The sequence below is a fragment of the Zosterops lateralis genome (genome assembly GCF_965231275.1).
Source record: "Zosterops lateralis genome assembly, chromosome: 2".
NCBI lineage: Eukaryota > Metazoa > Chordata > Aves > Passeriformes > Zosteropidae > Zosterops > Zosterops lateralis.
Window position 1 is genome coordinate 29484048 of NC_139763.1, and position 16809 is coordinate 29500856.

The window sequence follows — 16809 nt, forward strand, 5'->3', positions numbered from 1 at the left end:
TAGTGAGATATACATCAAGTATCTTTTCCTTTAGACAAATCATATCTTGAAATGCATTCTTGAAGAAGTTATATTCTTTTTCCTTTATCATATGCAATGAAGTCAGAGCTTCATATTCACCTACTTTTTCCAAGCATAATACCCAGCCATGACCTTGAAAACCACAGTCCATGTTCCTCTCCTAAACTTTTCCAGCTTATTTAATTTGACTTTAATTTTTTCCTGTCCTGTTAGATTTCAGGGGCCACCATGGACAATCTCTTGAAAAAAAGTTGGATATTTTTGACTTCTCTGTTTCAGTCTTCGAAGGAGAAGCTTTTATGTCAGAAAACTCATCCTGTTTAAAGCAGAAAGAAACCACTTGGCAATGTAATCTCTTAGTCTTCTTTGGTGCATGTGGGAAGGCACTGACTGTGGAGCAGAGTGTACCTGTGCTTAGCAGCTTTATCTGTATTAGAACAATTGTTCTGGAGTAGAAAAAGAAAAGGAGTTCAAAAAGTTATCACAATACCTTGACAATGGGTCTTTTGTAACACAAAAAGTAGCATGTACACACCAGAGGATAGTAGGGATACTGTGTGCTTTACTACAGCTGGTGAGACTTTGCCTATAAGAATTTTGCTGGTTTTAGCAGCCATCCAGAATTATACAATTCCTCAGAAATATGGGGTTAAGAATAGACAAATAGAAAAATAGGGTAGTAGGTAAAAACAGAGTATGTTTGGAGTTTGACTCTAGCTGACATTATACATCCTTGCCCTTTTACCACAGATTGCTCACGAGGGGTACCTAGTGTAGACATCACAAAAAACTTCTGTATAGACACATGCACACACTACCCCCTCACCCCCATTCCACTCACAGACACATACAAGGGTAATACCACAGTTGTTCATATCTTATAACAATCATAAGGGGAAATCTGCATAACAGAAAAAATGTATTCATATTAGTGGATAGTTATAGCTGGCTTTACTTGGATATTTTTAATGTACTCTGAACTATGGTATATCAGACATGAGCTGCTTTATTTTGGGCCTCTTCTAGCTCCAATGAAATCAATGGCAAAATTCCTACTAAATTAGGTGATGCGTGTTCATTGGAAGAGGAAGTTGCATAACCATATATATATATATATATATATACATTTTACATTGTAAAATGTCACTTAAATATTCCATACTTATCACTTGAAGAAATTTTCTTCACAAATCTGAAGAAATTCCTCCTCATAAGTTAAAAATAAAATTGGTGTGAATTATACTTTACTGAAGACAAAATAAGAAGCTGAAAAACACCCTCCTTACAGTAGTGTACATGTATGCATGCCTGTATTTGCCTGTATGTGTATATGTTCACTCATATTTTTAAAAGAAATTTACTTTTATGTCTCTATCTCAGCAGACTGTCCAGCGTGGAATGAAAACATTGTCATATGCACATAAAACATTCATCCAACTGGCCAGTGTTTTCTCATTTGCTACAGATTTAAGATCTTTAGTTCTACACATTTCAAATTTATCAAAACCTGAAAACCAAGGAACAAGAATGGTGCACAGGAGAAAATCTCCTTTCATCACACTGGGATTATTTTTGTATCCCAGGTGCTCGAGCCTGGGCTTTCTCTTAGTCTAATTGATAACTGTCGGGCTCCTCCCCTTAACCCACTGACTTTTGTGCATTCCCTTCCCGGGTGACTACTGTTTCACTGTTCTACCACATTCACTTATGGTTGACCTGGAGCTCCTGGGTTAAGCTTCCCCACTGGTATTCAACCTTGGACCTTATTATTGTTCTACTCATCTGACCTCTGATATACTAAATTCTAACAAGGTGATCTGAAAAAAATCACTCATTTTTTTTCTGTGTGGTTTCATGGCTCGTCTTTTTACTGCTCTTGGCTGATGTTCTTTTCTCCACTTCAGACCACCAAGTGCTCTGCTTTAGTTTGTCAATTTATAGTGCTGTCATGGTTTCAAATGCTGTGGCCATTGTGTGGAATATACTCTCCTGACCTCTGAAACAACTTTCTGTATTTCAATTGTTAACTCATTAGGGTTTGGAAGAACAGCTGAAAAGGGAATGGCCTTTTTCCCACAATTGCTTCCAATGAGATGCTTGAAGAGTCATCACAGTCCAGGATTAAGAGAAATCAAGAGGATGCTGTTAGAAATTAGCTCCAGTTATTTTGCATTCTTGCCTAAAGGAAACAAACTAAACCCCTCAATGCCCAAAAGTACTGCTGTTGTCATCCTCAGTTCACAACTAAAATGTTAGGGGAAGCATATTAATAAAGCTAATAATGAAAAGATGAATCAGATGAATCTGATTTGGATAATTCAAGTACTTTACCAAAGTATTCCAAAATACAGACAAAATATATTCTTTAAACATAATTTTTATATTTTATTACTTTCACTGTCCTCACACAATCCTTTGTTTGCAGTGGCCCTTTGTCTGGCTTCTGAGCCTTGAACTGGCTTCTCCCAATGAAGTTTTTCTAATAAATAGTGTTTTAACTCTCTCCCTTTGAAAATACCTTTTGAAGAGGAAAAGAGAAGGGAATGGACAATACCAGCAAAATTTATTCTGAGGTCAGCTGCCTAAGAAAAGTGCAGTCATAACCATATTTATTACAACCCCCCCTACTCCAACAAACTCCTTCCTTTCTTGCTTTTCACTGAAGTGGGGAAATCACTCAGTGAGCAAATAAAGAAGTGCTTCTGTCATTTATGGAGAGTTTTATAGCACTAGCAAAAAGTTAATAATTTTTATACTCTGAATTTTCAGATTGATGCACATTTTTTAATGAAGTTTCTCCAACCAACCAACCAAGTTTCTAAACAGCAAAAATAGCATATGGTTTTGCCATTTAAAATAATTTAGGGTAGGTTAGTATTTAGCAGTTCAAAACATTTAATGTCTAGTTACATGCACACAATTAAAAAAATAATTTTATCTTTTGTCCAGCATCACTGTTATTTAGATCAACCACAGATTTTGATTTCAACAGAAAAAAAGAATATCTTTTAGGGCTTCATGGGAACTATGCCTTTAACAACATCCTTAATTTTGAGAGACTACTTGGTACAGCATTCTCCTTGGTAGCATTAATCATGGCTGCACAGTTTTCTGATAACATGAAATACCCAAATGCATCCTTCATTTTTTGTGTCAGAGAATCATAATAACAAGAGCTTGCATTTTTGAAGGTCTCATCATCAAGTGTTTCAGAGAACTTTGCAAACACTAATTTAAACTTCACATTTTTCTGGAGAACAAGTCCAGCTTGGATGTATCTCTACTGATTTCATTTAACATGATACAGAAATGACAAATTTTCTCTAGATACTGTAATAACTTTTTACAGGTGGGTAAATTGAAGCATTGGCTCACAAGTGCCCTATCCAAAAAATACAGACTGAATCGGTAAGACAATGAAATTGGTATTTCATATCTGGTTTTCAGCCCTCTGAATCACTTGCTAATTCTTTCATCATGCTTGATGACTTAACATTTAACATTTTGCTCCATTTAAGTCCACCTGTTTCAAAAGACACTCCTGTAAACTGTGTCTTTAAACAATATTAGCATAAGTTTTAAATAATTAAAGCAACAGAAATTAGAGATTATTTTACCAGAATTAAAATGATGGAATAAAGAGGAAGGAATATAATCATTATAGAGTTGATGCTGCCTAAAAACTATGAATGCATTTGATTGCCTATGTCAGACATCATTAGACTATTTACTTTAATAAAATAGTAAAGCCAATACTATACAGCAGTTTAAATCAATTTCCCTGGAATGATATTACAGCTCCCAGCTCTTCCAAAATTAAAGATTATTTCTTTTCGGAAAAGGTAAGAAGCCTTTAAACCTTACCGTTCCATTAAAAAAAAAAAATAAAAAATTGCATGGATGCTAAAAGGATATGAAAAAGCAAATTGTGTTTGTACAAGCAATTGCAAAAAAAAAAAAAAAAAGAAAAACAAAAAAGCTGGCTGCCTGTGTTGCTGTGCTTCTTCTGCATCATTGTTTTTAACAGATGGTTTGCTATTAACACTGCCTTTACTTCAGCAAGACTTTATAACCTTGCAGGTTTAGAGTTTTTTGTTTGCTTTTCTTTTTTCCTTGGTGTGCACCATTCGCATTTTAAAAGTTTATGTGTGTTACTTTCTTGGTGCTTTGAATCTCAGTTAATTCTGGTCTCTTATGCTATTGGGATAGTATTTACTATCTGTGCTTGATCTGGACCAAACATATTTTGATTGTAAATAGAAGGTCTTCTTTTATGAGGATGTTCACTTCACAGCTTGAGCAGTGTAATTTTTATACAGGTCTCAGCAATCAATAAAAAAGCCACAGGAGGAATGATTTATCTTGTTGGTTACAGAGACTGTCACCGAGAGAAATTGTAAAAGATCAATTTACACAACCTGGTGTGAGAACGTTATTGATATAACACGGCTGATCAGTTTCTGGTAGTCTGTGGGTAGGCAGAGAGAGAGCCCTGCCCTCGGATAGGGCCACTCACCAAGATCTTAATAGACTCGCTGGTCCATAAAATGGACATGAAGCCAATGAAGGGCGAGATTCTGCCTGCTCATGGTACACTGAGTGGCCTGCAAGAAAATGGATTGGCTCAGCTCCGATTAGTTAGTTAAGCAGTGTCATGCATCCTCTTTTTTTTTTTTTTTTTTTTTTTTTTTTCCCTTGCTTTTTTCTTCTTCTTCTTCCCCCTGCTCCCCCTCCTACTGTGAGAACTGTTCACTTGGAGGCTCACTGCCTTAATTACAAAGGGCCCTTTTAACTACAGGTCACAGGAGTTGGCTCACTTGACAGGAAATAAGGAAACAAGCTACCTTCCTGGAAAAAAAAAAAGAAAATCAAACTTCCACTCCTCAAATTAGTTAAATGAAGCTTATCAGCACTTGTTAGTTGATCCTTTGACAGTCTGTTAATTGCAGCTGGTACATTAAGTTATGTTATAACCAGCAGGACATATGATTAAAAAATAAATAAATCTACGGATATGCCACGCAGCATTGTTGGTGGAGAAAACAAAGTAAGAACAATGTTGATATTAGCTGTAAATATCACAGCACAAAAGACATTTACAGACTATTTTCTTTCTTATTCTGTAGAATTAAATTGCATGCTAACTGAACGGGTTCATTTGGATCAGAAAAGGACTTCTCTATACAATGAGATTAGAAAGGTTCTTATTGCATCTTAATAAAATCTAACATTGGTTGCTCTGTCAATATAAGCAGTCTGTACCTACAGATGGTATACATGCAGCTTTTAACATACTTCTTCTGATATATGTTCCCCATTATATTCTTTTATTTACAGACAGTAATTTCTTACTGTTATTACTGGAGGGAAAGAAAAGAACATTAGCAGCATTAAGAAACCCCACGGCAGTTGTTTCTCCTTCATAGGAAGTGACTCTACAGTATAACTGCTAGCAAAAATAAAGGATCCAAAGGCACATCAAGGGGAAAAAACTGTTTTCATGCATTTAACCTGTTAATTATAGTAATCTACACTACAGTGTAAGTATTGTAACCTGGAATGGGAAATGGGTGATTGAAAGAATGAGCTGACTAAGACAAAAATGATTAAATCCACACTTTGAATGGATGATTTTCATATGTAATTTGAACTACACATTCTTAAGTTGTTTCATTTTCGCATTTCTGTACTCATTGGCACGTATCAAAGTGAAAGACTAGCTGAAATTAATGTTTTCTTACCTTCATCTGCCAGAGTAGTTCAAATACTTCTTAAAGACTGAAAGATGTATTCTTCTGGACCCATAATATGTGCTTTAAGATGTGTTTTATGCTTATTATGAAGTAATATTTTGAAATCCTAGGCATCCCAACAATATTGCTTCTTTTTATCTGTGGAAGGACACATAAAAAGACAAGGTTACTTTCATACCACTGAATATTCGAAGTCCCTATTAGTTATTATTGTCTTTTAATATGATTGATCTCACTGACAGGCCTCTCACAGTTTTCATGATATGTCCTAAGCACAGACAAATGTCTCACATCCCCTCTCCCCTGACCCTCTGTGGGGGGAGAGAGGCCCTTTGCTCCAGCTTCTTCATATCTCAAAGTCAGAGTCTTTGTTCTGAAAATGGATGAGGTTCAAGTGCTGTCCCTCTTTGTATACTTTCCTGTACTCAGATCAGAAAAGAAATAAAACAATTATGACCAGAATGAAGAAATGGAGCTTGTTAGTCCAAGAGAGAGGAGTGAGTGGGGGTAGTGTTGGTGATGTCCAGATGTGGATGACAGCTGGAAGATAGGGGTAGTGGAGAAAGGACAGAAGGGAATGTGGAGAACACAGCATGTTCATGATATAATAATATCTTGACTTGATCTTATTCTACACCCATGTGTGCCGGTAACCCCTCAAGGCACACAAACTTCTGGAGTGGGTGGTAGCCTGATTGACCTGTGGGTCTTGTTCCTTTCCAAACACAGAAAGAAGCAGGTCCCATTTCTGTGGATATCTAATGAGGTGCAAGGATGGCCACAGTGCCTGTTGACCTGTCTTCCTCATCCTTGGTTGTGTTCTAAGCCAAATTTGGTCATAAAGTAACTGGTTATACCATGATTTCAAGTGGTGGGTGGGCAGAGAACGAGTTGCTTTTCTCTGCAGCTGCCAGGACACTCACTGCCTCAAGCAGTCTGGAATCATTAGCCAGCCATATTCCTCCCCTGCCCTTCTCATAAGAAAGTTGGGCTCTTCCTAGAAATCAGACAAACGCTGTCCCTCTCTTTGACACATGGGTGTTACCTTAGCAGAGTGAGCCTGGACACGCTGCCACCAAACCATCCAAGTACAGTGGTCATCTCCCTTTCTGCTGTGAATCCTTTTTTATTTCCCTTCCCTGTGTTCAGGGCTTCTACTAATGGTACATCATGGTCCCTGACTGAAATTCTGACAACTCCAGTGACTATCCCTCAAATAGCTCCTTGAATTGCAGAAAAACATATTGAGAAAGTCCTTCACCAAGATTTTCCCTGATTCAGTGGAAGGGCAGCTGGCAACAACACCCTGTCGTTAAAGCCTTTCTATTATAGAAAATCCCTGTGACCTTTTATTTTGAGAATCTCTCACATTTCTGTTGTTTGTAGAGGGTGTTTGGCATTCAGCAAAGGAAATCCCTTCGGGCCGCAGAAGTCTCTTCTCTTTGTCCCATAAAATTCCATTTAGGATGCAAAGTGACAAAAATTGTCATTACCCTTCTCTTATTTTTATCTCTTGGGAAAACATTAGTAGACTCCAGGCTGCAGGCCAAACTCACACTGACACTGCCAACACCAAGAGACACAGACTGAACCAGCTGAAGACAAGAAAATGGAAAGGTGAGTGAAGAAGAGGGTGTCTGTGGTCTTACATTACAAAAGATTCCAAGCTGAGCAGTTTCCATCCCAAATCATCCCTAAAATTCTTAGCTTAAGGGGTAACAGAACAGGCATCTTGACACTGTAGACTCAAGATATTTTCCTCATTCACACACACACACACCCACACCCACACCCACACCCACACACACACACACACCCTTTCTCAGATAATGTGCATCTGTACAGTGAAAGATCTCAACAATCTTAACAATAACATCCTGCACTGCAATGCAGCGGGTTCAAGATTCATGTGTAACTTCTGATGCCAGAAATAAGAAGGAGTGTAAAATAACTCCCAGCAGAGTTATCTTTAAATTAAGTTTCTGGCAGTTTCCAGAGTTAGTATTTGAGAGTTAAGAAATGCCTCTGAACCCTAATTTAGCCTCTTTTACATGAATGTGTTCTGACACGAATATGTGTTACATATGATCATACTACATTTTTCAATTGATACTGTTTAAATCATTATTCAGGGTAGACTGTTCAGGGGATAGGACAAAGTTAGCACATACAACCAAATAGCTGATATTTTAGTCCTACATGCTTGATTTTACAGTCCAAGTAACTATTTTAACTAGCAGTTTGTGAACCTGGAATGTCATATGTTCTTATGCTCAGAAATAGTGTGTGTTAGCCATTAAAGTCAATCTTAGATCATGTATGTCATTCTTTTGTTAAAAAATTACAGATTTAAGGATTTTCAGTAACTGCCTAGAATCCATGAAAGCCACACAATCCATGTCATTAGTGTAGATTGTGAACTCAGTCATTGTGAAGATGTTGCACACCCCTAATATTTTACTTATGCAGAGAGATCTTGAACAAGACTTTGCAAAATAATGTTCATTGTCCTGGAATGAAAACCTGGAATATGCTTCTTCATAATTTAACAGAGATGTATACAGATAACTGTACTCAAGTATGGATTTTACCCAGGACTCACAATTATGGGATTCTGAAATGAACCCCCAGCTCCACTTACATACACATCTCAAGAGAACCATATTCAGCTTCAACCCAAACTCTTCATAGCTAGAGTTGTATGAAAAAAAATTATTCTAGTTTAGAGGCATTTCAGACTTTAGTTTTGAAGCAATTCAGAGATCAGCAATATTTTGCTTTCAGAATTTCTCCTGGTAGTAGAATTCTGAGATTTTTTTGAACTTTCTCATGGGTTTCTGAAATGAAATATGCTCTCAGGAGCTTGGAAACTGATGGGTGAAGTCAACAGTGTTCTTGCTAGCTTCCCTTCAGCTCACTCCAGAATAGCAGCAGTTCAGAGACTCATGTGCAAAGCTTAAAATGTTTTTAACCAAATGGAGAAGTCTTTACTGGTGTGATATAAAGGTCCTAATATCTGTATTTTAAAAAAGAGATTAGCTTCTTCAGTCCTTTATTATGGTAGCCTTTTAGTGAGGTTACTGGTAGTACAAAAACGTTAACCAAATTTCTAATGGCTAATGCATGTAAGAGTTCCAGCCAGGATGGTCTTTTGTAGCATAGGGAGGCACTGAGCATTGTGCCAAGCCTTGTGGGAACATGCCTCCTCCAGCTTGCTATTTGCTTTCAGCAGGGACAGGATTGAGACTGTGCTGCAAATCCTCAGCCACGCTGATGCTGGGCAGCACGTGACACACACTCACTTTCTGCACCACATTAAGCAGACAAACCAGGGCTCGGGTGATTACCCCAATTCTTACCACCTGTTAAAAAGACATAAAGCTGGAGACGCTGGCACCAGGGCAGAAGCTTAGAAGCAGTGCTGCTTGGAGGATTGTTCAGCCTCTCTGTGGATCTAAAGAGGGCAGAAATCAATTTTATAATTGCAGTGATATCATGAGATCTGTATCACCACTCCTCTGGAAATGAAATGGAGATAATGAAACCAGCTGAAATGAAGACATTACCAGCTTGTGACACTTATTCATAACACACACATGAATAGAAATGTCTCAGGTGGAACTTAGGACAACTGTCAGAACTGCTGTTCAAATCACCTGGTCCTTTTCTTTCCCCAAACAATTCACTTTTCCTATGGCAAATGCAGTTGTCAAAGCAAATTTCCATTCTGATGCAGCATGTGCGCCTGTGTTTGTATGCTCCTTTTTTTTATGGCATGGCTGGTGAGTTTGGGTGAGCTATACCCAACAGAAGGTAAACTTGTTTTAGGTGTTTAATTTAGGACAAAATGCATTACGCCTCAAAATTGTCTTCTCCCTTCCATCCAGGAGCCAAAGTTAGTGAGACATAAAAGGCTGCATCTGTGTTACCACAAAAAGCAGAGTGGTAGTATCCACCTGGGTGCTCTCTAAAGGCTTTTATTTTGTCAGTATTACTAACAGTGATGGCATATGGTCTTGGTGCTGGTGATGTAACCTCTGGCAGTAGCTATGCTGCTAATGTGGAGAACTTATGGCATTTTTGTCCTCATGTTTGCTTCCTTCCAGTTTATGTGTATTTTCTTTTTGAAGCTAACTTAAGTTTAAAAACCTTTTATTCAGAGAACTTGTTTTGACACCAACACATGCCTCTGTGATCAAAATGTTCTAACCAAGAAAATGTGGGCTTTTTGGTTGGATTGTTGAGTTTTGGCTTGTTTTATCTTGTTGTTTTAAGTTCATTTCTCCTTGGAAAAAGTCTTTTTCCAGAATACTTGGCTGTACATAGCCAGAGTTTACAAGGTGCACTTAAATTGAAATATCAAAGAGAACTGTTGAAATGACGTGCTTGCAAAATGTGTGCAATTATCTGCTATTAACTCATCTGGAATCCTGTGATGAGCAAACTGTGATTTTCAATGTGTCATTACATTGTTGCATCAATGGGCTGTTCAGCAGCTCAATTTAAAAAATACTCAAGAAATAATCATTACAAGAGGTAATCTTTCCAGTTTGATTCAAATAAATCTATTCCTACACTAGCCTGACGTGATCATGGATCTCATGAGGTTTCAGTGCTTTGTTTGCACTTGCTTTACAGTATTTACTGGTGATTTTGTTGTTGCATGTTTTATTTTTGATAAGGCATCTTGGATTCTGCTTCCTAATTACATAGAGAAGAATGGGGGATAATGCTACAATCCCTGATTTCTTGCCTTTAGCAAAAATGACATAGTGGTGTTCTTTACACACTGTCAAAGTGCTTGCTTTGTCATTATGGTGTTACAATATTTTTATCCTGCAGATAATTTTGCCTCTTCTGGTGAATATTCAGCTGGAGTTACCCTCTTCTAGCACTGAAAAGGTAGATCTGTTTTGTGTTTTCATTTGCAATTAATTTGTGTGGAAGATGGTCAGCTCTGTGCTGGACTTATTATTTTACTGTGGCTTTTTAATTTTCTGCTCAATAGACAGGTACTCTGGAAAGTTTGTCTTGCAGAAGAAACTATCAAGTATGTTAAATATGTAAATAAACTGAAAGTTTTCTATTCTTAACAATATAGCTTTATTTCCACTGCTTTTTACCTTTAAAAAAGAATTTTGTAAAATGGTTTCCCAATTTCACTATGATCAGACACTACATATTTGAACTTGATTAGCTTTTCTTTCTTATGTATTCTGAAAGAACTGCTTTTTGACAGAAATAATTGCAGGATTCTTTTTTTTCCCCCCTCCCAACAGAGCATATTTCCTCTCGTTTGTGACTTGGGACATTTTTCTATTGGGTAATCAGCTTGAAGAAGTTTGTGCTCATGTTTCAAGTTCTATACAAACGTAAAAATATTTCAGTATTCTTGCTTACCTGGTGATTTTTCTTCTAGCTAATCACCTGCAGTAACTGTAATGTAATCACACTTTGCATATGCTGGCTCCTTCCTCTGTAACTGGTGTAAACACCCAATTGTTTTGGCCAGAAACAGGCTTTATTTCGGTGTGTCAGATGATGAAAGGCATGAAGAGGCTTCTAGCAGGTGAACATGTGTTGGTGCATGTGTGTGGGAAGGTACTGCCAGCAATCATTAGGGGCGAGGAATTAGCCAGCAGTAGTTTGTGTGCTGCGGTAGGTGGGAAGAGTCAGCCTACTGAAATATGAGAAAGGGAGTGGAAGGGAATAATCCAGCAGTTGTCTTTGAGCTGGAGGTTATGATAAGGTGGGTGGAAGAGAGAGAAGAAGAATGGGGGAAGAATTAAAAAAAAAAAAAAGAAAAAAGAAAAGAAAAAAAAATGAGTGCAGATGTTGCAGATGAAGAAAAAGAAGTCCAAGGAATAAAGAAAGGGCAGAAGGTAGAGATACTACAGGAACTGCCTGTAGCATGAGCCATAGCCAAAGAAAAGACAGAATAAAGAAGTCATCTATTCTTCTAAGAGATCAAGTGCAACCAGGTGAAAACTGCAGGACAACGTGTACTATTAGCTAGCATTGCCTTTGTGTTAGAATATGTGTTGAGTTGTGAAACTGTCTGAGATAAATTATGTTGAACAGCCTACAATGATTTGATGCAAACAAGAGATTAGACATCAGGTAAAGTGTATCAACAGGAAAAAATGAAAAAAGTAAAACCTTAAAAAATAAGAATTTTTCCAATTCAAAATGTCATATCCTTCCAAGACATTCCTACACAAGAAAAACACCATGAAATACTCCAGACTGTCACCTTTTTAAATACTGGCAGCTCCTCAACTATTTCCTGTGTGAACACTGAGCGCACGGTAAACACAAAGAAGCCCCTTTCACTCATCCAAGTGGACCAAGTGATCATGAAGATGTGTGCTATGTATGTTTATTTGAGAAGCTGGAATAGTGTGGCTGTAAAATCACAGCCAGCTTTCTGCATGTCATCTTTCTTGTCCAAGGTGGCAATCCCTCCACAACATAAATTACCAAGAGTTGGCCTCCCTCTGAGCGTGCTAATGGGGTGTAGGTGCAACTCTTTGAATAACAGCTCTAATGTAATGAAATAATGCAGGTGTTTGAATTGCTAAAGTACCCACAGAGGAGCTGCATTTGCCAAGAATAGGCAGAGGTACATGAACACATACTTTGTGATTGCATGAATGAATACCTGGTAGAGACCCTTTTAATCATTTACCACTGCATCCATGCAACAAAGTGTCTTACACTGGGAAAAGCAACCAAGCATGAAAAGTCAAAAAGAAATAAAGCCTGCTCAAGAAAGGTTAGTTGTCTAGGAGAAAAGCTTTGTTTCTATCCGTATGTTGCTGAGCACTCTTCACAGGCTGTAGGTAAAGAGAGATTGTTAGGGACTTGTCCAGTTATCAAAAAATTCAGCTGCTCTGTAGTTTCAAAAGTGCCAATGCTTCATTCACCATGAAATGCAGGAAGAGGAACTCAGCTTGCCAGAGCCATCTACCACTCCAAATTCACACGGTGCTCACAAATATATTCCAGGGAATCATTCTTAAATCTTAATGACAAGAAGGAAGAAAAGCTGAATCATTTTAGAGCCTGTAGGGAAATACACAGATTTTATCCTCTAGGATGCTGGTTTTTGTTCAGCCCAGGCTATCAGAGAAAGATGGTTGTTTCTGTTGAGTAAATTAGCCATCCAGTAGTTTATATTAAGTGAATTTGGTAGTCTTAGATGAATGTATAGAAATGGATGTTCCCCACAAAGTCTTGCTTCTCAGAGGCAGCTCCTGAAGAGACAAAGAACAGCAGCAACCTCTGTAAATATGTGCAGGGATGTCTGCAGGTCTGAGGTTCAGAAGGCAGAACAATCTGCCTTGTTGCCTGTATTTGCTTTATGCAGAAGTGGCTACTTAGATATTCGACCACCGGGTGTTATTATGTCTTTTTGTTTTCATTAAGTATTAAGTTTCTTCTCCTTCATCCCCATTTATTTTCCTGTTGTGAAACAACAGTGCAGTAAGGTCAGACACATTTTGGCAATCCCAGTAGAATCAGTGCCCTCATTCATAAACTGTGATTATTGTCCTGGGGAAATGAGACTGAGTTATATTTGTGGACATAAAGATCTGGTAACAGTGACTAAAGCAAAGTTTAAGAAATGCATTTAAAAAAAAAAAAAGAGTGATAGAGGGTTTTTATTTTGCTCTTGGCTTTGAAACTAGTAGAATGAAATGACTCCATTTAAAAACAAAAACTGCATAATGATATTTCTATCTCAAAATAAATCCTACACTAATAAGGACCACTGGTAGTATAGTTAGAGAGGTCAAAACTTCCTAACCTCCATAGTCCAAAAAAAAAATAAAAAAAAAAAAAAAAATTAAAACAACAAGAGAATTTAAAGTTCCTTTTGGAAATAAAAGAGAAGAAGGAGCAGGAGGAGGAGGGGGAGAAACAAAAGAGAAACTCTGTCTTTCAGTTCCAATAGTTCTTGATGTTTAAAATCTCTGAAGTTTTCTTATGTGTTATGAAAAGCTACAAATTTATCTTTTGCCATTTTCCCAAGGGAAGCTGACCCAAATCCACCAGCAGCAGTTGAAAAGGTTTTTCCAAGCTTTATCAAATGGCCCCAACAGAGACCAGCTTAAAATTAAAAGCTTCCCCTACCAGAGGGAATATATGTGACTTTAATAACTGAAATGTGTTTTTACTTTCTATTACAGGGGTCAAAAGGTTTCTAAACAAACCAAATTTATCAATTATTTAGAGCTGATTTCTTCTGAAGTGGTATTTCTAAGATATTATTTGGTGGATAAATTCAATGTTCTAAGGCCAGCAGCAGCATTTTATTCATAACAAATTTTTCCTAAACTGAATTTGCTGGGGCAACTTAATTTCCACTATCGTGTTTGCACTGTGGAAATATCAACTGAAGTGTTATAAGGCCTAACTAGTGGTCTTTTCAAAGAGAAATTCCATATAAGCATGCTTATTCAGCACCACCCTGCTTGCCATTTATTGCTTAAGAAATGAACTGGTACATTGTGTCTGCAGTAGAATTTCTTTAGCTGCTGAAATATCCTTAAAAACCACAAGGTACCTTTAAAGTCAGGAAACAATATCTTAAACTACATTCTCACCCTTGCAGCAAAAGAAAATAACTGTCAGAAGTTTTGTTAAAGACATTTTAAAATGAAAGAAAAGACCTACACACACATGTGAGTAAATGCACATTTTCTTAGCCTTCTCCGAGAAGGGAGCACTTCAGTTAGGTTGTTGCGGAAGGGAATTAACAGTAAATTTAGAAAGAGACCATTCTTAATGCCTAATAGGGTCCACTGACTATGTAAATACTCTGTTTGTTATACATTAGCTAAACATACATTGGGTTTCTGCCCAAAGTCTGCCATTTGGTGCAGGGAGAAGATGTTATAGAACAGTTCATAAATTCATGTGGAGCCCTGTTAAATGAAACCAACCATCCAAGAGCTGACATTTTGCCATCTTTAAAATAGCTGCCTCTCTTGCAGTAAAACGTCAGGTTTATTTATGCAGGCAAATATGAAGTAGTAATGCAATCAAGGTGCTATGGAGGTGGTTTTTTTTTTTTTTTTTTAAGAGAAAGAATCTAACTATTAATAAATAAAAATGTCTTGTATAGCTGCTCCTTACTTATACTTGAAAATATTTTCTTTCTGAAAAGTCACATTGAGGAGGAGTAAAAGCATCATTTTGTGACCACTGAAAATGATTCCTTTTTCTTAGCAATACATGCTTCCAGACATATGAACTATTGCTACAAATAAAGAACAAACAGGTGAAAGCTCTTCTCTCTTCTGTCTCCCTTTGCCTTTGGGGATTCTTCTCAAGGATAAGAGATTGGCAAAAAATGATCAAAGTGAGCCAAATTTGATTGAGGGCTGGCTAATAAGGTGTTGAAGAGCTTTTTACCTCCAGGGGCCTGACTCTGCTTCTGTTTCGTTTCTGGCTCAGATTATTACTCAGGTTTGGAGGTGGCTTGAGGATGCTGTCAGATGAGGGCATGAAGTTTGGTCTGGGGACCCTGTGCCCTGAAAAGGCCAGATTTTTGAATGGAACTTGAATGGAAAGCCTTACTGAGATTGAACATGTTTCTGAGTACACAAAATGGATAATGTGACATTTGGGTCATGGTCAACAAGGAACTGGAAAGATATTCTGCACCCCAAGTATTTGCGTGTCTGTGTGGCCTTCCCCTGCCCAAGGTTAGAAGGTGTTGAATTCACAGTTCATTTTTAGCCCACTGCTGACAGTGATTGAAAGCTACACCACTGTGGCTATTTAGAAGCTTGCATGAAACTGAGAGGATGAGCACCAAAATCACCACACTGCTGTCCTTAATGACTGTTAGATTTGTTTTCAATTCTTTATCTGCATTGGCTTTGCCTTGCTGGGGTCTTTGTCACCAGGGGAAGAAAAGAAGGAAACAGCAGGTATGACTATGAAAATATAAATGTGATAATGAGGAAAGCCTGTCAGATTAGCATAAAAACCTAATGTTGCTGAAAGGAGTCTTTTAAGGCATTGGATGGTGGTACAACTTCAGATCACTCCCCAGATATTTCAGACTTCGTTCTGGAGCATAGGACGAGAAGAGTAATTTGAATTTGCTCCTTCAGGGTAATGAGGTCCTTAGGAAACCTCAATGTCAGAATAAAAAGACCACTAAATTTTGCATTGGAAGGTGCTCTATGAAGTAGTTGGAGGCTTATTTGAAAGGGGAAAGATCTTCAGTCATTTCCTTACACTGTTTCTAATGTCCTAAATACTACCATAGTCTTGCAACCTCTGGTAAGGCCAGATGAGATCTGAAAATCCAGAGTGGTGGCATTGGTTCAGAAATTATTTGTAACGCAATAATGGGGAAATGAACTTGTTCTGTTCTTTCCAGCTTTGCTCCTACCCTGTGACGCCAATAGACTGGGAATTCTTCTCGGCACATGGAGCTGCTTTACATGTGTGCAAGGGACACCATCTCAGCTTGTACATATTTATGTAGTCATGACCTACTGGTTTAACTTTTGTTTATGCTGTTCCTTATAGTTCCAGCACTGTTAAAAGCAAGGAATTTACTTCTAAATAAAAGGTAAAAAAGGGAAAAAAAGGAAGGAAAAGAAAAAAAACCCTAATCTGTCCAAACTGAGTAACCCAAGCATACCCTCGTAGACAAAAAAATGGGTGAAAGACAGCATAGGGAAGTTGATCTTGAATTCATTTGTTCCAGACCTCAGACCAGATATGCTCAGCTTCATCCTTCGACCTCATAAAACCAACTCTACTCTACTCTTCAAAAAAGAGCTGGATATTTCCAGCTACAGCTGAGAAACTGAACACTACTTGCAGAAGATATATTGCCACCAGGGTTTACAGTAACATTTTTGCCTGCTTAGCCCTGATAGTTTACCTATCACATCTGTCAGATTCTTCAGAGGAAAAAAAAACAAAAGCCCTCACTAGCTTGTTTTTTTCCAGTGCCTGGTACAAACTGGCTTGGGGAAAATATATTAACGCCTATATTTAAATTATT